We start from the raw sequence: 25,138 nt of genomic DNA, 5'->3' as shown, positions 1-25,138 counted from the left end.
TAGATAGATAGATAGATAGATAGATAGATAGATAGATAGATAGATAGATAGATTACACTATTTTATTTATCTCATTACTGTATTTTTTAAATGTTTAAATTATATATTATAAATCAGATTGTAAATTAGAAATATATACAGTATATATATATATATATATATATATAATTATTTTAATTATATACACTCTCAAAAATGCATATATATTATTTATTTATAAATATTTGGCAACAGAACACAAGAACACATGCTGGGTTATTTTGACCCAGCTGGTTGGGTAAAACTTTTTACCCACCATGCTGGGTTGTTTTGAATATAATATGATAGATAGATAGATAGATAGATAGATAGATAGATAGATAGATAGATAGATTACACTATTTTATTTATCTCATTACTGTATTTTTTAAATGTTTAAATTATATATTATAAATCAGATTGTAAATTAGAAATATATACAGTATATATATATATATATATATATATAATTATTTTAATTATATACACTCTCAAAAATGCATATATATTATTTATTTATAAATATTTGGCAAATATTGGACAGAACACATGCTGGGTTATTTTGACCCAGCTGGTTGGGTAAAACTTTTTACCCACCATGCTGGGTTGTTTTATTAAAGTCATCTATTGTTTAAATATTATTATATTGCTGGCTTAAAATGGGCTGGAAATTTAAAATCACACACAGAAATACTATAGGCAACAGCAATAATCAAAAGATGAACATTTATTATTAAGCAAGAACACCCATGGACAAAATACAAAACAAATTGAATTTATTTGGGTGAATACAGCATAGTTTACAATATTACATACATTTAAACTCGTTTAACAAGCATTTTAGAAATAAAAAAGGCACATTTAAAAGTAGCATTTTAATTTGTGTATCCAACCGTTCTCTGTAATCACTTTTTACCAAAATAGTGCTAATTCTCGTGCCGGTGTGTCACCGAAATCTGAGCCGGTGATGGGCTGCTGTTCGTGGGGGAACTGCAAACTTTAGACCGAGGCCTTGCGTTTCACTTGTAGCTGAGAGATGGCGTGACTCACTCAAAAACCTGCCCAAAAACAGACAGTGCTGAAATTAGAGAACATATTTTAACATCAAATTAAATTACAATCAGTATTATAACGAATAAAATAAATTTATGTTATGCAAGGCAAAAGCATTTCCAACGCGAAATGACCACTGCTGCAGCTGACTGACACCTAGTCCTTATGTTGCTTTGCGTAACATAATATAATTTACACCACATTAAAGACTTTATAAATGAAATAAAATGCATACAAACCTTTATTTCCCTGAAAGTGTTCACCAAATCGGCGGCGGCGGTGCTGGCGCTGAAAACCACTCTCTCCTGTGGACTTAAAAAGCCCGTGCTCTCAGCAGCTGCGTTGTTGAGAAGTTTCACCAGAGACAACCCAGCGGTCAGGTAGAAAAAATTATCCAGCTTTAAAATGACCCAGCACCTGGGTAAAACTATTTTACAACGAGCTGAACCCAGCATTTGGGTTAAAAAAAATTAGCCCAGCATTTTTTAGAGTGTACATAAGTAGATGTTTTGGTAGTATTTTTTATTAAAAAAGAATTACAAATCTTTGTATTACATTATTTGCTGTAGTAAGTAAAATAATAAAAAATAAAGTAATAAAAACAAACATCCATATGCGTTGCATTAATCAGATTTTGTGGAAAAATGTGATAAAATGTCATGAAAGATAATGAACACAATTTATTTAAATTTTGTTAATATAATACATTTATGTATATTCTTATTTTCATTTTGATTTGGGGGTGAAATATGACCCCCATCCTTTCAACCTCACACCCTCCCTCCAAAATGATTGACAGGTCGATAACAGTCTTTGATTTGCTAGATTTCTGATTGGCTCCAAAAGCGCGGGCCGGTCCCCTGACTCTTGTTTTGCTGTTTCCAGAGCCTGCGGCTGTCACAGAGACAGGTGTGATTTCTCAAGACACATATTTCCTTGATATTCAGTGCGTGTGAGATGATGGTGCCAAAAAGCTCAGTAAAATAGATGTCTACAGTAGGAAGAGCGGCTTTATTTTCATGTTTATTTCTTCTTTGTGTACAGTGGGGTGACAATTCTTGTTTTGTGTGCTGCGATTCTTCACACTCGATCTATATGTATCGTGATGCTCATTTCCCGTTTCTAAATCGGTAAAATCCACCCACGCCGTGGCTATTTTTTTCCATCTGCAGACATTTTTCACCATGTTTAAGCACATTATTGTGATTATCTAACTCTTGCGCCTTTGGACATCAGCATAAGTGGATTTAGAGGCTTTCCTGTGTGTTGATTTTAAGTTTGGGCTCGAGTCTCTTTAAACACGGGCAGAATGGAGCACTTATCACCAAACGATTATGAAGCGAAAGCTAATGTGATTATGAATATCATCATACATTCTTACAGCATAATCAACAAGGAGCACTTGAAAAAGAGTCGTTGACATATCTGTGAGTGTTTAACTATAGAATAATTGAATGGAAAATTACTCTCCTGAAAGAGACTATATATTCTTTTTGCCTTTATGGCAATATGAAACATTCACAACCTATTTTACTCATGACATTTCCAAGTGAAATCGGATATTAGTAAAAATTGTAGGGCGGGACTTGATTGGATCATGAATAGGGTTCATTGTCAAACACCTTGTTTGATAAAAATGGTTTAGATCTGAAGAAAGAGAGATTTGATTTGAGTACGAATAGTGAAACGCGTCTCAGTTAAAGTCATCTGGAGTTCAGGTTTGGGAGAAGACAGCGAGAGAGAGAGAGAGTAAATGGATCTGGAACCATCAGGCAGGTCACCAGCCGCCCACTGAGTGAGGATAGATGGCGGTCCAGTCATGTTGTCTCCTCCATCGCAGGGCTGCACTCTTTATGCAGCATAAAATTACTGTCAGCCCACATCTATACCTCCTCCGAGAGGTCACTAATGCCACATGCACATTACATGCACACATTTACTGTATACAATTTACTGTACACACTTCATCATTTGCTCTGACGTTAAAGGGATAATTCACCCAAAAATGAAATTCTGTTACCATTCACTCACCCTCAAGTCACTCTAACAAAAAAAAAAAACATCAATAAAAGTAGATGGGGATGACTTCCATGGTTACCATTCACTGTCAGTACCATTAAGATTTGTAAAATGTCTGATATCACAAATCCATTTTTCTGTTCAACACATCCCACGCAATACCTAGGTTCTGAGACTGAAGAGACTTTTGTTCCTTTGGTTTTTTAATTGCACATCATATCATCAAAGATATGCAAAAATGAGTGATTTTGAGTTGTTTAGGATAAAGGTTGACCTGGTGATGTAGTTGAAATACTGAAATAATTGGTGATATACTGTTTTTCAGTATTTTGATGTTAGCTTCTTGATATTTATGTATTTGTTCTAAAATAGCATAAATGGTGTCATATTTTCAATTAGAGAAAGTAAATAAAAGCAACTAATTATTTTTCACTTTATTTAATCAAGCTCTTTTGCTAACTATGCTAATATTCCCCAATTTTACAATATGTAGTCATATTTAACATATATTTATCATACATAAATGAAATGACAAAGGGCATTTTTTGATTGATGAGGCATATTAATCAAAACAAAGTTGTGTATCGATTCACTGGACAGTTTGAACTTGAACATTGAAATGAATTGCATTTACTTTAACTGTCTTTTTGTTACTGAAGTTTAACTCCTCCACAGTTAAAATACATTCTGTGCTATAAAAACAAATCATGGGATTTGTGAATTAATCATTTAGACTGGTTTAGTGAGCTGAGATCTGACTCAAAACAATGATTAATGTCAAAATCAGACACATTATTTTGTTCATAAAGTGATTTAAATTTTGATTTTGTTACAATAAATGACCCAACCCTAGTCAAGTCAAAACTATTGTGGAGTATGTTTTGTCAGTATGTTTGCCTGTCCTTCTCACTTTCATCCTTCAAACCATAAACATGCCTTCTGACCACTTCATAACTACCGCTTACTCTGCTTAACAACCTCTTTCTGCTCTGTTCCTGAGCACTGCAGAGAGAGAGAGAGAGGTGATGGTAGCGCCATCTGTCCAGTCTCTGTGGGTATTGTCATAAAGAGAGCCTGCTGTAATGTTGTCATCATCCTTACATGGCAGAGGTCATTACCGTTTATAGAGGCACATGAAACTTTATGGCAAATGAACTCATGCTGTCATGATGTGAAAAGCAATGAAACAGGATCTGAACAAAAGCCCCACAATGAACTTGCATGACCCGTCACATAAATTAAAGGCATGCTATGTAACTTTTGGCATTCTAGTGGTTAACAAACAAAACTGCATGAATCTTGAGGAGAAACAATGTAGTCGGAGCTGCTTCTGTGTGTTTATGGATATGACGAGTCACACAGATTCTGTACTGGGCTACATCGCAGCAGTTGTCGCCCAGACAGGTCTAAAATACTCAGAATATAAGCACTTATTATAGGCGTATACAGTAGCGATTCAGGATTAGACATAAACACCGTTTTGGAAGATGGATTCATGACGTACTCACTAAGTGTATAGGCCGAAATTTTGTAAATTCTAAAAAAGTTACATTGTGTACCTTTAAGTAAAGTAAATTTTTTGAAAGGCACTGTAGAGGTGAGTTTGTGAGTGTTTTCAAACTCAATGATTTTCCATGGAATTCCAGGTGTGGTATTTTAGGTGTGAAGACTTCTAAGAATTTTTTTTTTATTTATTATAATTTTTGTTTTGTTTTTTGAAATTTTTTTGCAATCACAGATGAATTTTATACTTAATGTTACAATTATATTTATTGGTACAAACAATAAATGTCACTGGATTTAGTATTTTATGTACGTACATAAAATTAATTGCAGTCAATTTGTGTGATATTTGTAAATAAAATTATTTTATTTCAGACAGACAGAAAAACAAAAATATGGCAAAAATGTCTTTATTTTTTTTTAAACCTTTGATTAAAATCATTAGATTACTAAATCAACAGGAAATATTTCAGTATTTATATTTGTTTGTTTGTTTTTTACAAATACTACACGCATTTGTGGTTTTATTATACACAGCAGTTTTTTTATTTTTTATCTTTGATTAAAATGATTAGATTACTAAATCAACAGGAAATATTTCTGTATTTATGTTTTTTTTAACAAATACTACACGGGTAATATTTGTGGTTTTATTATCCACAGCTGTTTTAACCGCTATAAGTATGAATTTTGCTGCCATCATTTTTGCAATTCCATTTAATGCCACTTGTGGTGTAGAAATGACACAATTTGCACTTTCACAACTGTTTTTGTGGTGCCTTTCCACTCAGCATGATGATCAGTTGCTTGTTTTTAACCGCTCTCTGTGCGTGTTTATAAGTGAGGGTGATTTCTGGCTTCCGGTCGCCGCGAGGTTGCCTGCTTTTCACTCGAACCAGGCTTCGGGTTGATTTAAAGATTATTGGTACAAACAATAAATGTCACTGGATTTAGTATTTTATGTACGTACATAAAATTAATTGCAGTCAATTTGTGTGATATTTGTAAATAAAATTATTTTATTTCAGACAGACAGAAAAACAAAAATATGGCAAAAATGTCTTTATTTTTTTTTTAAACCTTTGATTACTAAATCAACAGGAAATATTTCTGTATTTAAATTTGTTTGTTTGTTTTTTACAAATACTACACGCGTAATATTTGTGGTTTTATTATACACAGCAGTTATTTTTTTTAAATCTTTGATTAAAATGATTAGATTACTAAATCAACAGGAAATATTTCTGTATTTATGTTTTTTTTAACAAATACTACACGGGTAATGTTTTTATTATCCACAGCAGTTTTAACCTCTATAAGTATGAATTTTGCTGCAATTCCATTTAATGCCACTTGTGCACAATTTGCACTTTCACATCTGTTTTTGTGGTGCCTTTCCACTCAGCATGATGATCAGTTGCTTGTTTTTAACCGCTCTCTGTGCGTGTTTATAAGTGAGGGTGATTTCTGGCTTCCGGTCGCCGTGAGGTTGCCTGCTTTTCACTCGAACCAGGCTTCGGGTTGATTTAAAGGCCGTTAGGAATGGCAGCGAGAGGGAGAAGACAAAAAAAGACTGTCGACAAATCAACTCACGCCGATGCCTCTCAAGGTTTCAGCTGCAACCTATTCAGCAGGAGAAAAGAGAAAAATATATATACACTCTATCCTGTCGGGGGCTTTTGGCTTATCTTGAGTGACTGTCAAGGCTGGGAATATCAGGGAATGGACAGAAACATATAAAATTAATAAGCTCCTGGATGTTGTCGGAAGTTATGATGCTTCCATAAATCCTGGTTTGATCAGAGAGGACAAGGTTTAAAGCCGGAGCCGCCTAACGCACACGGTGAGTGTTTTTGGGCCTGGCTTCTCATTCTGTCGCCGAGATAGAAGCCCTTAGCTGGCGAAATAAGATTTATCTTCCTTCCTCCCCCTTTCATGACTGACAAATCTGAGAAAGCCGGAGGCGACTCGGCAGCCATTACTACCTTTAATAAAGGGCATGGGCTCAGCAAGGTGAAACTTGGGCCAAAGGCAAAAAAATGCGCAGAAGAGAAAAGAAATTGGCGCTTACTTATCAGTTGTACGTCCCGTGTTGGGTGAAAGGTCGAAGAGCTTTTTGTTTGTTTCTTATAGCAAAAGGATGGATGCTATCTGTCCCGGCATCCAAACGGCAAGGGTTTCTGGAGTGGTGCGGGTAATATTTCATGTCAAGAATTAGGCAAGTGAACCTCTGTGGTTTTTTTCAGTGGGTGGCGGAGAGAAACATTGATCATCCTCTCAGCAGCGAACAACGATGCGTTGGCTTTTTCAAGAGGATGTTCTGTGTGCAAGTACATTCATTGCAGGGTAATTAAATGCTGTGGTTGTGTGTGTGTGTGTGTGTGTGTGTGTGTGTGTGTGTGTGTGTGTGTGTTTCATACAGCTTCAGAGTGTAAGAGGTTGTATCAGAAGGAAAAAAAGCATAACGATAACAATGCTTGCTGGACCAAATTAGAAAAACTGTATTTCAGTTTGAGGAGTTGTATTGAGAATATGCCATGCTTTCTGGGCATGTCAATACAAATACAATTGCAATGATTGCACAGAAGAAATAAAACAAAGAAATGCAATTCAAATCATAAATAAATTACTTTTATGATACATAAATATGTACTGAGGACTCGTTTATTCAAGTTTCACTTCAGAAATCATTCTCATATGCTGATTTTCTGCTCATTTCTTATTATTATCAATGTTGAAAACAGTTGTGCTGCTTAACACTTTTGTGAAAACCTTTTTTCTTTGATGAATAGAAAGTTCAAAAGAACAGCATTTATTGATTATGAAATATTTTGTAACATTATAAGTGTTTACTGTCACTTGCTGGAAGAAGAAAAAATCTAAAATCTTACACACCCCAAACTTTTTAACAGTAATTTAAATAAAAATCCAAACTCTACAAAAAAATAAATAAATTAAGTTATTTTAAATATTACAAGTGAGTTTTGGCATCACAACATTTTGATGTAAAGTATGAAAAATTCATATTAATTTTGAGATTTGCTAAAGATTACATTTAAAAGAGTTTATTTATTGATTGGCGTTTTAAAGATTAGCTAAATGTAATCTAAGGGTGAATAAGGGAAATAAGCACATACACATTGTGCTCTCATGTGTATTTTGTGTTTGTTGTTATATCATTTGGTTTGCCTAGTTGTGTAATATACTTTGATGCTTTGATGAACCTATTATTTAAAAGTTACTGTTATTGTTAGAATGTTGAATGGCTAATGAGGAAGTGACCCGTTCCATGCGCTGTAGATTAAAACCATTTTTAAAACGTTTTCACAGACTACTCAATTTATGTGAAAAACTTTTTTAATTAGCAAAAAAAAAATATATATATATATATATATATGTATATGATTATGCACCTTTCAACTGTGAGCTAGAGGAGATTTTCACAGCTTTAACTATCTTGACTAAAAGGTCCTGTAAATGCATTCTGTGAATAAGTGTTTTCTAGGAAATAATTGAATTGAGTGTTTGACGTCTGCGCTCTGGGTGCTTTACTGCAGGACTGGTTCTGAGCTGAAGTCTCTCAGATTATCCTGTGAATTGCTCTACCTGTGAAGTCTCCGGTTCGCCGATGGCTCTTCTGCATGAATTATTCAGATAGGCAGAATCCTCACAAAATGCTCGTGAAGGAAGAGAATTCTGCTCACTGGTAAACAGATTTTAGCGATTTTCTGCTCCGAATCCCTTCTGAGTTGAGTTGTGCCTCGGTGCCAGCAACGGATAATTACATCACATCTCTTTTTCCTCTCCAGACCCCTTCAAACTTTCCCCTGAACCCATTGCAACCCCCCTCCCCCATCACTTTGTCCGCATCCTGAATCACTTTTTACCGCTTGCCCCTAGTCTACAGTCATATCAGTGGTGAGAAAAAATAGTCCCCTCATATTGAAATGGCCACCCAAATACTGGATTGATTGATTGATTGATTGATTGATTGATTGATTGATTGATTGATTGATTTTTAAACAAAGCTGAGTAAATTATGACATAATTTTTATTTTGAGTGAACTTTCCCTTTAAGGACAAATGATTTGGAAAATAAATAAATAAAAAATAAATAAATACATTTATTTATGTAAGTATGTATATATGTTTAATGGGATAGTTGAGTAAATTATTAACATTTTTATTTTGGGTGAACGATCCCTTTAAGAACAAAAGATCTGGAAAATTAATTAATTCATATATTTATTTATTTACTTAATTACATAAATATTTACACATAAAATTAATAGATAGATAGATAGATAGATAGATAGATAGATAGATAGATAGATAGATAGATAGATAGATAGATAGATAGATAGATAGATAGATAGATAGATAGGCGGAGTGTGTGTAAGGCTGGGGAAGGCTTAGCCATAAGGGCACAGGGTCTTATGGCAAAAATGCCACTAAATTGGACAAAAATGCTCCTGCACAAACAAATTAAATCTATTGTGTCTTTTGTTAACAAAGTGAAAATGAATAGAAAGTGTCGATTGCGGCATTAGATTAAGATCTGCTCATGTTGTACCGTATTTCATTTTAGGCCTTTTTACAGTGTTGCTCATTTTAACTAATCACACACAATTCTGTTGAGCTTAGGAATGCAATGGCCAATCAGAAGCGTTCAGATGTGTCATCACTGAAACTCATCAGCTGCTCAGTGCGTGCGCTTTCGCTGACTGAAATCCGGACACTTGCGAATTCTCTCATCATAAACAACAAAACACAGATGTATGTACAATGTAAGTAAGAGATTAATTTCGCAGTGTAGACAGCTTCAGTGATTATAACGATAGTTTTTTTTTTTTGAGAGTGCTTAAACTCGCAATAGATCAAAGTTAGTGATAATGTCACTTTCTGTTGGCTATATAATTTATTCGTCGTTTGAATAACCGTGGAAAGGAAACGTTATATAATTATCCATTTCTAATGTTTTAATTAAATTGTAATCACGTTAAATACAAATTCAGTCCCATTAAACATATTTTATTAGCCTACATGACACCCATGTCTGGTTCTTGCCTAAAAAGGTATGATGTTTGTATTTAATAGATTTGGCAGCTTTTAGCCTTACCCTGGAGTTGGTTCACCCTCCACCTATGGATAGATAGATACGTTTTATTAATCAGATCATTCTTATTCATAGCTCAAAGACTCTCTTCATTTACTGTAGGGATGCACGATATATCGGCCACCATATCGGTATCGGCCCATATCGGCTCATTTTTTCTGTTATCGGTATCGGCCAAAATTTTCATATCGGTGCATCCCTAATTTACTGTATATTTCCTTAAAATATCGCGTAACTTTATGTTCGGATGTTTCTCAAATATCAAATATCCTTGGTGGAAACACTGGGTTTTTTCTCAGAAGACAAATCTGAGAAGCAGTTGAAGCAAACAATCACGTTAAATACAAATTCAGTCCCATTAAACATATTTTATTAGCCTACATGACACCCATGTCTGGTTCTTGCCTAAAAAGGTATGATGTTTGTATTTAATAGATTTGGCAGCTTTTAGCCTTACCCTGGAGTTGGTTCACCCTCCACCTATGGATAGATAGATACGTTTTATTAATCAGATCATTCTTATTCATAGCTCAAAGACTCTCTTCATTTACTGTATATTTCCTTAAAATATCGCGTAACTTTATGTTCGGATGTTTCTCAAATATCAAATATCCTTGGTGGAAACACTGGGTTTTTTCTCAGAAGACAAATCTGAGAAGCAGTTGAAGCAAAGATCTCCATCTCTAGAACAACTGAGGTATGAATGGAACTTTTTTCTGGCAAATCTGAACACAGTTTGGGACATTTTTGAGAGGAGCCTCATGTGAGAATACTGTTGTTTTCTCAGAAAACACAATTAAGATAATGAGATTTCAAATGGGGATTTCAAAAGAAGACTCCATATGCTCACTGCAAGTCTAAGAAAAACAACTGAGATCTCATTTAGTATTTTTCTCACCTAAAATATACTTTATGATAATTATTTGCAGCAAGATGCAGAGAAAGACAGATGGATATTAGACAAGCAGATGTCATATAATCAACTGTCAATTAATAATTATTAAGACATTTCTTGCAGTTTCTTTCTATCTATCCGTCTATCCATCTATCTATCTATCTATCTATCTATCTATCTATCTATCTATCTATCTATCTATCTATCTATCTATCTATCTATCTATCTATCTACCTATCAGAAACTTCATTTCAAAGCAGTCTGACTATGAAACACCAGTTAATTTGCTCAGTAATGTTTTGACTAAAATCCATAGGCTAGTGTTATTGTTCTCTCCCTCCTGATTAAAGCTACAACAAGCATTTCCCACATGTCGTAGCAGTTGATAATATTTGCTTCTAATCGTCAGAGGACTCGCACTACTCCTATTAGTGAACATTAGCCGTTTAAAGCTGTTTACACACTGCAATCAAGGCCATTGGCCGCCTTTACCACTTCACAGATAAATAAAGCAAAGTTTGTTTTCCTACTTTGTCTTTGAGCTCCTTCGGTGCGGAGGAGAGACCAAAACCCCAAAGGCGGAGGCAGGAAACGCTCCTGTACCACGGCTTTGTCATCATGCTTGAAGAATTTCTGTTTAATGTACTGTAATGTGGAATTCAGCAGGGACCAGTTTAATTGAGTTTTACACAAACCAGTTGGGAGCGGCGCTGGAAGCTAGGTGATGTTGAGGTTCTTAATCTGTCTCTCCGTAGAGGGTTGTTGACGAAGTGGTTCTTTCTCTTTGTGCGGGGAAAAAAGAGGAAGCCTAGGAAATGATACATCCGTGGATAAAACCAATTGGCAACCCTCAAAGGGAACGAGGTTGATAAGACAAATCCAGCACTTGTAGAGAAATAAAAGAATCCAACTGTTCATTAAAGGCGGAAACAAAACAGGCGATTGAGAAGGCAGGCCGGCCGGTCGAAAGAGAGAGAGGCAGGCAAACAGAGATGGCTCCTATCAGAGGAAAGGATTGGAAAATAATCAAGGATTTGTGAGCTGAATTAATAACCAGATAAATACTGATTTTTTTTTTGTTCCCGCTTTCGCAAAATTAGGAAGGATGGACCACAATTATCTAACGCAGGACGCCGTTTAGCTGTACTTCCTCCTAATTATGAAAGATAACTCAAATCTAGAGCTTCAGATGTTTCATAAAAGCACTCGGAGAGTCAAACTTGCTGCCAAGACTTCAATACGAAAGAACGAAAGAAAAATCACGAAAGAAAAATCACAAAGGAGATCTCTTTAATATCTCAATTGTTTCTCCTAGACAGTGAAGAGATTAAATGGTGACTTCTTCAGAAGTCTGTTGAGAAGGCAGGCCGGCCGGTCGAAAGAGAGAGAGGCAGGCAAACAGAGATGGCTCCTATCAGAGGAAAGGATTGGAAAATAATCAAGGATTTGTGAGCTGAATTAATAACCAGATAAATACTGATTTTTTTTTTGTTCCCGCTTTCGCAAAATTAGGAAGGATGGACCACAATTATCTAACGCAGGACGCCGTTTAGCTGTACTTCCTCCTAATTATGAAAGATAACTCAAATCTAGAGCTTCAGATGTTTCATAAAAGCACTCGGAGAGTCAAACTTGCTGCCAAGACTTCAATACGAAAGAACGAAAGAAAAATCACAAAGGAGATCTCTTTAATATCTCAATTGTTTCTCCTAGACAGTGAAGAGATTAAATGGTGGGCGAATGGTGACTTCTTCAGAAGTCTAAGGCTTAATCTGCTCCGATTTTTTTTCTGGAGAAGTAGACTTCGGTAATATCACGTTTCCTCCAGAGTCTCAGATGAGATTCACAATGTCTCGTAATCAACACAAGAAACATCCCTAAATGATACATTGCTGTTTGATTATATAAGATCTGCCTGTCTTTCTCTGGATCAGAAATGATCTTTCAGGAAAATAAATCTCAAATAAGATTATTTTTCCTAGGAGAGCAGATGGAAATTTCTTCAAAATCCAGAAAGATCTTTTCTTCAAAAAGATCCCATCACATGCGTCTCCTTCAGTGTTCCTAATAAGGTCAACAAAGTCTCACAATCAACACAAAAATGCCATTCAAATGTTAAATGGGGATTTAAGTATCTTGTAGGAAAGAAAAACCACACAAGAGATCTTTTTAATATCTAAATTGTTTTTCCCAGACAGTGATGCGATTACATGGGGAGCAGAGGAAGGCTTCTTTAAAAGTCAGATGTTTCTCCCTCCTTAGAAGGAAACTCCAGTAATTTCACATACGTCTCCTCTAGAGTTTCTAATAAGGTCAGCAGTGTCATTCAAATGATGAATTGGCATTTGAGTATCTTATAGGGATAAAACGATGTTTTTTATTATCTCAGTTGTTGCTCATACACTGCAATGAGATTAACTTGGGACTTTAGCTGAAGTATTCTGCTTCATAGTTGTTTCTTCAGAGAAGAAAAGACCCCAGTAATCTCACGTGTCTCCTCTAGAGTTTCTAATAAGGTCAACAATGTCATTTAATGGATGAATTGGGATTTGAGTATCTTGAAAAATCCCACATTAGATCTTATTTGATGTTTCAGTTGTTCCTCCTCCACTGCAATGAGATCAAATTGAGTATTCTGCTTCTTAAATGTTTCTCCTGAGAAAAAAAAGACCCCAGTAATCTCACATGTATTTCCTGTAGAGTTTCTAATACAGTAAGGTCGCCAAAGACTTGCAAGCAACACAAAAATGTCTATAAATGATACACTGGCATTTGAGTATCTTGTAGGACAGAAAAAACACACGTGAGATCTTTTTAATATCTAAGGAGTTTTTCCTAGGCAGTGATGAGATTGAATGGAGACTTCTTCAAAACCTAGATGTTTCTCCTGAGAACAGGATTTTAGTAATATGACATGCATCTCCTCTAGAGTATATAATAAGGTCCACAATGTTATTTAAATTATAATTTGTGAAAAATCCCTCATTACATCTTTTTGATATCTAAGTTGTTGCTCCGACACTGGAGTGAGATCAAACGGAGACTTCTGAGATAAAAACTCCAGTAATCTCACACAAGTCTCCTCTAAACATCTCAATAATGTCTCAAACTGTGCTCAGATTTGCCAAGATACCAAAATCTGCAGTTAGAATTCAGAAATTTTGATATGAACTCAATTATTTTTCTTCAAATGCCCTGGAGGGTCGTCTTTTGTCTTATTTGTTTCTGAAGAAATGTTTGTGATGTTGCATAAATGGGATCTCCATATGAAAAAGCAACGTCTGAACAATTTAATTTTCCATTGGGTATTAACATAACACATGTGAATCTAAGAAGCAATTCCAGAACATTTGAAGCAGAAGCGAGCAAAGGTGTGTGACCACAGTACTTCATCAACTGACCATAGCTGTGTAATGAGAGACCGTCCGGCTAACGGTGATATAAACACACACACACAGAGGGCTCAGGAAAGGCAGGAGACGCTCGCTCGCCGTAATCAGTGCATGTGTGATCTGCACGCTTTGACATTCCATGGCTGTTTTGTGTGAAATAAAGCCATTCATCAACACATCAATAAAAAATATAGAGCAGATTATTATTGCGTTGGCCTCCCTATACAGCTTCGGTCGTAAATAATGGCCTGCTCGCCGCTGCTTATATTAATTAGAGGTAGAATGCAGATAGTACGAAGGCTCTTTTAATGCGGTGAGCTGAATCAATTTTACAGTGTTATTCAGACTCGCACAAGGTCAGGCAAAGTTGTTGAGACGAGATGTGTCCCTTGTAAAACAGCGTTTCTGTGATCAGCCTCTGCGCTCTGTGTTGAGGACAGATCGAGAGATTGAACACCATAACATCATGACACGCTCAATACTTTTGCATTGATAGTTGATGGGTATCGTGCATGCTTTCGTGTTTGTGTGTTACAACTGACAGGTCGCAGGTCAGACAGCATGGATAAACAATGCAACTATCCATAAAACCATCAAATTTAGGATGGCAAAATGAATAGTTTAATCATATAATAGGTTAATAAGAAATTTAAATTGAGAAACGAAAACACTTTCTATAACTTATGTTGTTCATGTCAAACTTGCATAAAGTCTTGCATCCTCAAAAAATATAAATCAGTTTGTTAGCATGGATAATAATAGTTTGTGCTAATTATTTATTTTTTCAGTAAATAATTGGATTAATAAATAACCTAATAAATAATAAAAAGTGACAGTTAAGATATTTATAATGTTATAAAAGGTTTCTGTTTCAAATATATGCTGTTCTTTTAAAATGTTCTATTCTTCAAAGAATCCTGAAAAAAATGCATCATGGTTTCCATAAAAATATTAAGCAGCACAACTGTTTTCAATGTTGATAATAATTGTCATGTGACACTAAAGACTGGAGTAATGGCTGTTGAAAATTGAGCTTTGCATCACAGAAATAAATTATATTTTAAAATATATCAAAATAAAAAGTTATTTTAAGTTGGAATAATATTTCACAATACTATTTTACTGTATTTGTGATCAAATAAATGCAGCCTTTGTGAGCATTGGAGAATTAATTTAAAAACATTAATAATATATTATTGTAACAATTAATAATAAAAGTATAATAATTAAATCATTTTCAATATTTGATTTGATTTTAAGGACATTTTGTTTACTTATATACTTTGTGTTTGATTGATTTTCCAATGCACTGTAAAATCTCTGATCATAAACAGCTATTTATCAGAGTCGCATTGCACAGAATGTAATAAAATGTTTTATTGTGCCTGATTATTGGCTTCTCACATCTACTTAATTTTACTTCTTCTTTTTCTTGTCTTTTTAGCAATAGGCCAGAGGTTTAGAGAGCAAACCCATGTGTTGAATCTTAATTTAAGATGGATATAACACGCTGTACTCTCTCTCTCCAGTAAAATCGTCAGATTAGATGACAATAGTACTATTCTACTATTCTGGAATACCTTTAGAACTCTCCAGTTGCTTCTGAAAATAGGTTTAACATGGTTTTGACTGGTTCAGACGGCAAATTCTACATTCTACAGATCATATTTTCGAATTTTCTTTTTAGATTTTGTTATTGATCAACCCAGCAGGATTGAAAACAACTGCTTTAAGAGATTCACTCTAGTGTTTCAGTGCAATTGTCATTCATTTTAGCTTGTTTTAGAAATGAGTCAAAAACCCTAATTTGCCTGTTTGCCTTTAACAAATGACTTTATAATCTCATCAACAAACAGTGTTCATAATTATCACAATTCGCTCCAGGAGAACCCTTCAGTCTGTTATGATGAAATAATGATGTTCACCACTGATTTTCTGCAGGGTGGACCTATTGAAAGCCACCTGCAGATGCAGCTTCCTCTCTCTGCAGTAATTTGGCAAAATTGTGGCATTCTCTGTCCGTGAATATCAGACTGACCTGCTGTTTCCTGTGAATATCTCCATCTCTCTCTCTCTCTCTCTCTCTCTCTCTCTGCTCGATGATCCGAGCGCTGACTCCTGTTAAATCTTGATTATGGATTGTGTGACATTGTAAATGACGGGAGGATCGGGTGGGATGTCTGGGATTAATCGGCGGGCACGGATGCAGATTCCGTCAGTAGACTCCATCTCGAGCTGAGAGGCTTCATTTCCACTCGGCCGCCCCCGTTGTGCATGCAAAGCAGATTTAGTGATAGGTAATCCATGTAAGGTTTTTAGCACAGCTTTTCAGAGGATTGAAGAAAAATTATGTACATGTTTTAAAGGAAGAGTTTGTCCAAAAAATGAGCATTCTGTCATTATTTACTCATTTTTTTTCTAGATCTGTAAGCTGTTATTTATTCAGGTGGATCACAAAAGAAGAATTTTTGAAGAATAGCAATGAGTTAATAGTGACTACAGGGAGATAAGCTCCAGAAATGACAAAAAACTGTGTAAAATAACCCTAAGGTAGTCCATACTACTTGTGTGCAGTGTTTAAAGTCTTTTGCATGTCATACCATGTTTTTGTGAGGACCAGGCCAAAATCTACGATTTGACTGAAAGCTCTCTCAAAGCTCTCATTGTACGTTTTACAATTGGTGTCACGACACACAGAAGAAATGTTGTGTTTTGGCAGGGTTCAATGCTGTCAAACTTGAGATGCATCGGTATGTTATTTGTGATTTTGAACACTGGTGAATATGAATAACATTCAGAGCTTCAGTGGAAGGAATACAAACCTAAATTTCATTCTGTTCCTAACATAAACCAATTGAATGGTTTCAGAAAACGTGCTATAGGCTATAACACATGGGTTACATGGACTGATTTTATATATATTTTATGGTGTTTTTTCTGTTAAGTGCAAAAAAGTTATGTGTTCCAATGAAAAAATAACATGAAACGGGTTCAGAACGGGTGAGTAAATAATAAAAGGGTGAGTAAATCATAACAGTATTTCATTCTGAGATGAACTATCCCTTTAAGATGGCGACTACAGTGCCTAAAATGTTTCAAACCGTAGGAAAAACTGTCTCATTCTTTCCTCCTCCTTTCTTTCCGCCTTCAGAAGCGCCTCCAGCAGTCTCCATCTCCATCCCAGAGGACCTGAACTTTGCTAGAATATTCCGGAATATCACATTCTTCCCAGCTCTCTCCCTCCCCCTCTGCCTTGAAAAAGTTTGCAGCACCTGTCACCTGTCAAGCGTCCGGTTATTTTCTGTCGGTTTTATACTGCTCTTTCATATTATGGCTCATTAAAGCGCAGCGCGGTCCGCGCCGTATTTACATAGGGCTGGCGGGAGAGTTTTAATTTGCACTGGTACTGAGCATGACCGTAACTGAGGAGTGCAGTGCCACAAAATGACTTTTCTCACTTGACATCCCCCTTAGAAAACACAGAGCCGGGCTTAATTGCTTGAACAGGGCCACAAAAGATGGAGACGGAGCCCCTCGCCGGGGGACCCGGGGACCGCTGCCCGGCTCCTCATTGGTCCTGGGCGTTCTAGTGCGATATTATTTTACAGCATGTGACCATCCCATTAACCCTTTCAAAATGCCTCACATTTTCTTTGGCTGCGTCTTTTTTTTTTTTCCTGGATTCTTGGATGGTTTTCTAACCCAGCGGTTTTCTGCATTTCATGTTTCTTTGTTAGATGTGAAATGAAAGATGTTTTAGTTTAATGCATGTTTTGTGTCAAAATTGCATCATGAAATAATGGTTCTACTTTAAGTATCAACTTATTGGTTTCTCATAAAATTCCTTAGGAGAAATTAAAAAGAAATGAACTGAGGCATTAAGATGTAGTAAGCTAGATAAAACTATAAAATGCATGTTAAATTCACTCTTAAAATTAAAGGTGCTTCACGATGCCATAGAAGAACCTTTTTTGTCTAAATGTTTCCATAAAGAACCTTTAACATCTGAAGAACCTTTCTGTTTCACAAAAGGTTCTTTGTGGCAGAAAAAGGTTCTTCAGATTATAAAAAGGTAAGAAAGAGATGGTTCTTTAAAGAACCTTTGACTGAATGGTTCTTTGTGGAACTAAAAATGGTTCTTCTATGGCATCGCTGTGAAGAACCTTTTAAGCACCTTTATTTGAGTTGATGAGAAATATTTGAGACATTGTTGGTATCTCGTCTAAAACTCTAGAGAAGACGTGAATCACGTGAGTCTTTTTCTCATAAGAATATACTAGGAAGCAGGAAATATAAGCAAGTCTCAATTTGATTTCTTTTTAGTCTCATTGCTGTTTAGGAGAAATTATTAAGATACTAAAGAAATCTTCGTTTTGATTTTCCAAAGGAATTACATTGTGGGGGGAAAAAACTATTAAGAAGTATCAACTTAGTTTCTGATTTTTCTCCTAAAATTTCTTAGAAGGAATAAAAACACAAGTTGTGGCGCTCTATGTGGTAAGGAGGAAAAAATGATTAAAAATGTTTCATTGAGATCTCATCTTGCAAATGAGACATTAAGATCTCTTCTGAATCTCTGAGAATAGTGTGTTTAGGAGAAACATCTAAGAAATAGGAGACTTCAAGTCTCAAGTCACTACTGCATAGGGGAGACAATTTTTTGAGCTTTTTCTTTCCTATGACAATAAAAAGTGACAACAAATGAGATCTCAGGTATGTTTAATTTCAGTATCACGGATATTTCTCACTTTGCACAAATTTAGCACTTTGCACTATTTGAGAAATTCCTCTCCTGTGGGTCAGAATGAAGTCTGTTTCTTTGTCCTTCTCTCTCCTTTGTTCACTGATGTAGTCAGTTTCTAGATCAGCAGTAGTTTGAGGTGCTAAGCCAAAATCTCTCTCACACACACACACACACACACACTCACACACACTTACACAGCTCTGAAATCAATCACCAACAATGGGGTTTGGCTCTGATCTTGCTCATCAGCCACGGACACACCAAAGCGCTCAGTACTATCAGCACTATGACTGCTGCGCTCAGAATGCGCTGTGGTTTTTTGGAAAGCATATTGTATCATTTCACCATCTGTCCTGGTGGAGGAGATGGCCGAGCCTGTTTACCGTCTGCTGCTTTCAGCGCACGCAGATCTGGAGTGTTCTTTCTGGACCAGATTCGCATGGAGTAGATCATGACAGAACCTTCAGGGGTCGCTGTAGAGTGCAAATATCAGCTCTGGTGGATTTAAGTGTCTTCACAGGCTGTAGTTCCCATTGATTTTATATTTTATTATTGGCTTTGGTGTATACATTTATTTGGGGCATGGCAGTTCAAAAGAAAAACATGCACAAATATGTCATATTAAAGTAAAATGGTTTGCGAACTGCAATTCATGTTGACATTAATACTACTAGTGTCATCGTTTTTCTTGTCCATCAATTTGAGGGAGTTCCAAACCTTCAAAATGTCAAATCCAAGGTATTGATATATAGTATGGAAATTAAAATGAGTGTGGCGACGTCTGGTTCCTCCGTGTGGCTGCTGGCTTTAGGTTCGGCTGCTCTTTGGCTGATGGAATAATACGGAGCAGATTGGTGGAGATCTGCAAGCCGTGTTGTTTGATCTTTCCTCTTCACGCCACGTTTGCTGGCACTCACCGTCTCAGCCTCACCGCATGGTGCGAGCGGCACTGGCTTGGCCTCAACCTGCCTGCCAGCTTTCTTCCCCCTTCTCTTTCTCTCTTTCTCTCTCCATGCCAGACTTATTCCCTCATGGCTGTTCTTTACACATTTTGCGCCCCATTTTACAAGAGCTAAACTAGTGCAATCACAGGACGAATAGTTCAATATACATATGAATGGCCCATACGCTCATTTTCATGATGGACACAAAAGAACTCTAGTAGCGGTACATTCAATTCATCTGCTCAAGGCCAAAGCAGACCGCACATATTCTGTGCAGAAAGACGGACGTTCATGAATTGTGATGGCCAGACTAGAGATTCTCCGGAGAGTTTGGGAAGTGTGGAAGTCTGAGGACCCTCAAATGGCGTCTTAAGTATCTTTTCATTTTTAATTTGACAATGTACAGTATGCTCTCTTATTCCAGAGCATTCATCATTCTGTCTGTATTTAATGTGCAAGGACAGTTTATTAAAGACATGGTAATAATTCAACCATTAATCAAAATAAAATTCCTCTCTGGAACATAAAATGAAACATGTTAAATAATGCATTAGTTGCTTTTTGCTCATGCGATTGCAATGAATGGAGACTGGAGCTTTCAGGCTTCAAAAAGAATGCAAATGCACCAGAAGCATCATAAAATGGCTGTATGACCTGTGCACTATATTTAATAAAAGCTGTATGCAACAAACAGTTCATTTTTCATTATTCACTGATAATTAGTGAGCTGTCAATAATGAGTTCATCATTGAGAACTGGATCAGTCTAATTCTTGAATGAATCTTTCAGGATTTGCGCAATGAATCAAACGATTCATTTAAATGATCCGATTCAATCTGATAGATTCAGTCACAAATCAGACATTTCAGATTCACTCATGAACATGAAGACATGATATTTAGTGAACAACAACATGCAATGCAGTGCACACTCAAGTTCTAGTTCACTTTGGTTCATTTTATAGTGAAAAGAATGGATTTATTCAGACATTTTGGAGGTCAATGTCCGATTGCTCTAAGAATTCGTTCTTTAACTGTTACGCTTTGTTGTTTTTTCCTTCCTTTTCATCACGATGGGCGGGAAAACCTGGGGCTAATTTGGTAATAATAGTGTTTCATAATGTGTAAGCCCAATTTGCACACTTTCTTTGCCATTTCCCCGCTCTGCCGCGCTATCTCGCCACATCTGCCTCTTATCTCCTCAGCGTGAAGCACTTCATTTGAGGCTAATGGCATATGCCTGATCCTAATCTCTTCCATTCATTCCTCCACTGTGAGATGGAGATCTTCATTGGCAGGATGAGAGAGTATGTTGAAAAAAGGGCTTGTTAATGAGCCGTGCTGACTTCTTCTTCTTCTCTGCTTTTGAGGGTCAAAGGCAGACGGAGCAAAGATTGAGTCGAGGAAACCGCAGAGATGGTAGCTTTGCGTGAGCTTTGCGCCAAATAGTTTTTATTAAAGGGACAGAAGACATGCTTTATTTGGAGGAGATATTTAAGGATTAAAACCCTTAAAGAGAAAGCTCCAGAAACATTGTTCTGTTGGTTTGAGATGTCCAAAGTACATCCATAGTATCTGTCAGAGCTTTTAATTATATTATACATTTTGTTTTTACTTTAAATGATATATTATTGTTTATATTTGATTAATATTTAATATTATTTTTGTATATTTATATTTGATCTTTTATTTTGCTTTTGCCTCTTTTTGCATATGCTACCTATATACATATATAACCATAGAAACCAGAAAACTGTAAAAAGTAATCTGTATCATTAGCAAAATTGTATATTATTTATATTTATATACTGTATATGCATATAGCGTGTGTGTGTGTCAAATATTTTTAATGTTAAGTACATTTTTTCCCAATGATACAAACATGGATATTTTTGTGGTCAAAAATGTGTTTGTATGTGGGTTGATTCTTGCATTTTTCTGGGCTTTCCTCAACTACCAGCAGTCTTGGTAACTGCAAATGGATTGTAAGTTTGCATTGGCCTTTCAACACTCACAACCAGATGAGCTATTGCAGCAAACACCCGAAGGGACGTAAATAAAGCACTCGACTGGCAGAGCTCTTGATGTTCCATCACCTTCTTCACTGTGTGTCTGAGCTCATGGTAAAAGGGAAGTAGAGAGCGGGGATCGCTTGTACTGTCTGAAACACTGGGTTAGTCTCTCAGCCTTCTGGGCAACATATGGAGGGCTCCGAGTTGTTGCTGTACATCTCAACTGCTGCGGTACAAAGTGGCGCTCTAACTGCGGCCCTTGAGATCTCATTAGAGGCCTGATTCAGCGGCATGGCTTTGGGAAGTTGCCGTGGGGTGAACAGTCTCGACCAAGACAGGATCTGTACTGCTTGCCAGATCATAAACAACATTTGCATATAATGTCAATGTTTGGCAATATCCTTTAGCAAAGGCACTATCTACCCTTTGACAGTTCCTCAACAAAAATGCAAAACTGAAAGGTAAACGGTGGTGTTTAGTATTCAAGTGAACATCAACAACAATGCAAAGATATTTGGATTGTTCATCTCAAGTTGTTTCTTTTCTTTCTTGTGAAAGGGAAAGAAAAATGAAGTCTTATCAAGCAAGTGTGCTTAGTGTGAGGAAAAACTTATCTTCTGCTCTATTCCCATCCAGTTCAAATATGGTTCATTGAGTTTAATCAAATTTGATGTTAATGGTGAGAAACATCATGACGTCAAGCCTGGTGCAACACAACTTGACAAGTTTTATTTGAATTAATAATGCCTTTTAGCTTTCATATGAACAATAAATGTGAAGATATTTGGTTTATCTTGGTAACTGTTTCTCCATTTCTTTTTTAAATCCCCTAAAAAATATGAATTAGTATGAATTCACTGTTTACTGAAATCTCACTCAATTCAAATATGACCTGTCAATGATGATACATTTAAGAATCATGTTTGACATCATTACATCTGTTTCTCCCTTGCTTTCTCATAAAAAAACGTTCTCAATCTGAAGCAGTCTGATAGTTGTATGCAAGGAAAAGACTGCAATTTCAAATCTTCCAGTCAGAACGTAATGGAGTGCTGCAGGAAATCATTTTTGAAGTTCATTTTTGAACTTCTGTTTCCATCGTCTTGAAGTCAATGGTTTTTCAAATAAGTTTTTGGTTAAAAGCCTGAAAAAAGGCCTGTGGTTAACACAAACTCAATATATTTGTTTTATTCTCTGACATAAAACACATCAGTAATACTCAAGATTTTTTTTTACTTTTAAGTGTCTTGGAAAAAGACTTTGAAAAAGGTGGCAAAATGGGACTAGAGGTTTTCGAGGACATTTTATACATCATCACGCCAAACTCATCTTCTCACTAGTCCGCATTTTCAAACCTAGCAAACTCTTAGAACTTTCCAATTTGTAGATTTAAAATAAAAATTAAAAGAGTTGACGAAAGCTTAAAGGATTAGTTCACTTCCAGAATTAAAGTTTCCTGATAATTTACTCACCCCCACGTCATCCAATATGTTCATGTCTTTCTTTCTTCAGTCAAAAAGAAATGAAGGTTTTTGAGGGAAACATTCCAAGATTTTTCTCCATATAGTGAACTTCAATGGCGGCCAATGGGTTGAAGGTCCAAATTGCAGCTTCAAAAGGCTCTACACTAGCCCAGCCGAGGAATAAGGGTCTTATCTAGTAAAGTAATCAGCCATTTTATATATATATATACTTTTTAACCACAAATGCTCATCTTACACTAGCTCTGTCATGTGATTGTGGTGTAGTTTGTTTATAGCCTAACTTCATCTTTTTACCTAATGCCTGTTGTATTTGGGTAAAAAATCCTGTCGGGTTTTCATTGAGGGATCCAGTGTGATGCTAACTTTCAGTTAGGCCTACAAAAATATGTCATCCCTTCAGCGCATCATGTTTGATGTCAATGATAAGAAACCCAAAAACCAGTGACGTTTGACATGAGGACATCAAATTTTAGCGCAACACGTTTTGATTCCCCATATTTCACATTCAATATTCAGGCAAACCTCAGCAACAATGAGAAGGTATTTCGATTGTTTATCTCAAGCAATTGTTTCTCCCTTTCTTCCTCATAAAAATAAAAGCTAAAATCTCTTTACTCAGTTAATTATCATGCTCACCCTTGGGTGACTCAAAGCTGCACGATTTCTCTCCAGATACTGCCGTTACTTTAGAGGCGTCACTGTTGCGGAGCGCACCACATATTAGTGCTGGAGTAATTAGGTGGCATTAGGTATTATTCACACCTAGCCAACTGTATTAGAGCGTCGTTACAGTGGCGAGCTCGGCGTTAATGAGAGCGTCTAAGCCGCTGCGCCATCGAGGACGCGCCGGAGCGCCCCCCCACCCTCGCCGCTGTATTTGTCATGCGGCGTAGTCTCACACAATCAGCCTTCGGTTCCTCTGTAATTGCGGCATGGAGCTCCACACAATGATAGGAGCTGAGAGAATACAGTCGCCTTGACAGATGTTGTAGGTCTTTGGGGATAAATAAAGAAAAAACAGGCGTAACCTTTTTTTACTTGAACTGTAAATCACTTTGTGCTGCTCACTCTCTCTGTGCCCTCCCTCTCGCGCTCCGTTATAGATGGAAAATAAATAATGTGTGAAGGTGCGATGATTTGGGTGATTTAGGGCGAGCTTTGAGAAGCGTATTACGGGGGTTTGACAGGCGAGGGGAGATAGTCGGGCGGTGTTAAGAGGCTGTGACATTATGTCTGCGGGGTTAAGGTGTCGGGCGTCAAAGCATCAGCTGCTATTACTGGATCAATACCTCTCAGTTTTGCACTTATCTCTGGGCTGATGGTGAGCAGCTTTACTGGATGCACACCAGGGACTGAGTGCCGACTTCCCTTCTGTATCTCTCTCTCTCTCTTTCTCGTTAGATAATGCCAGTGAGACCTTGAGAAATTAGTATCAATGTAGAGAGTTCAGAGTGAAGCATTTCTTGCCTCTGTGTGCACTTTAAGTGCAGTCATCGTTTTCTTTCCCTTTTTGCAGTGGTTTTGTCACAGACTTTTGTTTTCATGCTAGGACAGCAGTGATATGATAGTATTGTTATTTTAAAAAGAAGCATGTTGCATTACTCCAAATAATATGCAAATAATAGATCTGCATTTCTTGATTGAAATATCGGTGCAAAGGGGCAATTGGCTCTTTTTACTAAAATGTGAGCCTTCCATTCCTACAGCCACAATTTTGAGCATTACTATTCCTTTTTTATTTACAGTTCTCAGTAAATATAATTTAAATCATTATATTTTTATATATTCTACATATTGGAAAATTGTCCCTTCCTGTGATCTTTCAGGTGGTGTAGATAACTAAAACAAATACTGAAATTAAAACCATTAAAAAAATGTTACTTGAAATAAAATATTTTTAAAAAACTTGATGTTCTAAAATAAATAAAAACTAAAATGAAAATAAAAAAATTATATATA

The 25,138-nt window shown here is 36.3% G+C and overlaps 1 protein-coding gene across 1 annotated transcript in view; it reads left to right on the top strand.

The window, feature by feature from the left end:
• LOC107592441 (zinc finger protein ZFPM2-like) overlaps nt 1-25,138 on the top strand; it is a 163,215-nt gene that overhangs the window by 112,358 nt on the left and 25,719 nt on the right. The window lies entirely within an intron of this gene.

The sequence above is a fragment of the Sinocyclocheilus grahami genome, unplaced genomic scaffold, assembly GCF_001515645.1.
Source record: "Sinocyclocheilus grahami isolate Dianchi unplaced genomic scaffold, SAMN03320097.WGS_v1.1 scaffold153.1, whole genome shotgun sequence".
NCBI lineage: Eukaryota > Metazoa > Chordata > Actinopteri > Cypriniformes > Cyprinidae > Sinocyclocheilus > Sinocyclocheilus grahami.
Note: the sequence above shows the minus strand (reverse complement) of the source record. Positions and strands in the feature narration are given on the sequence as shown.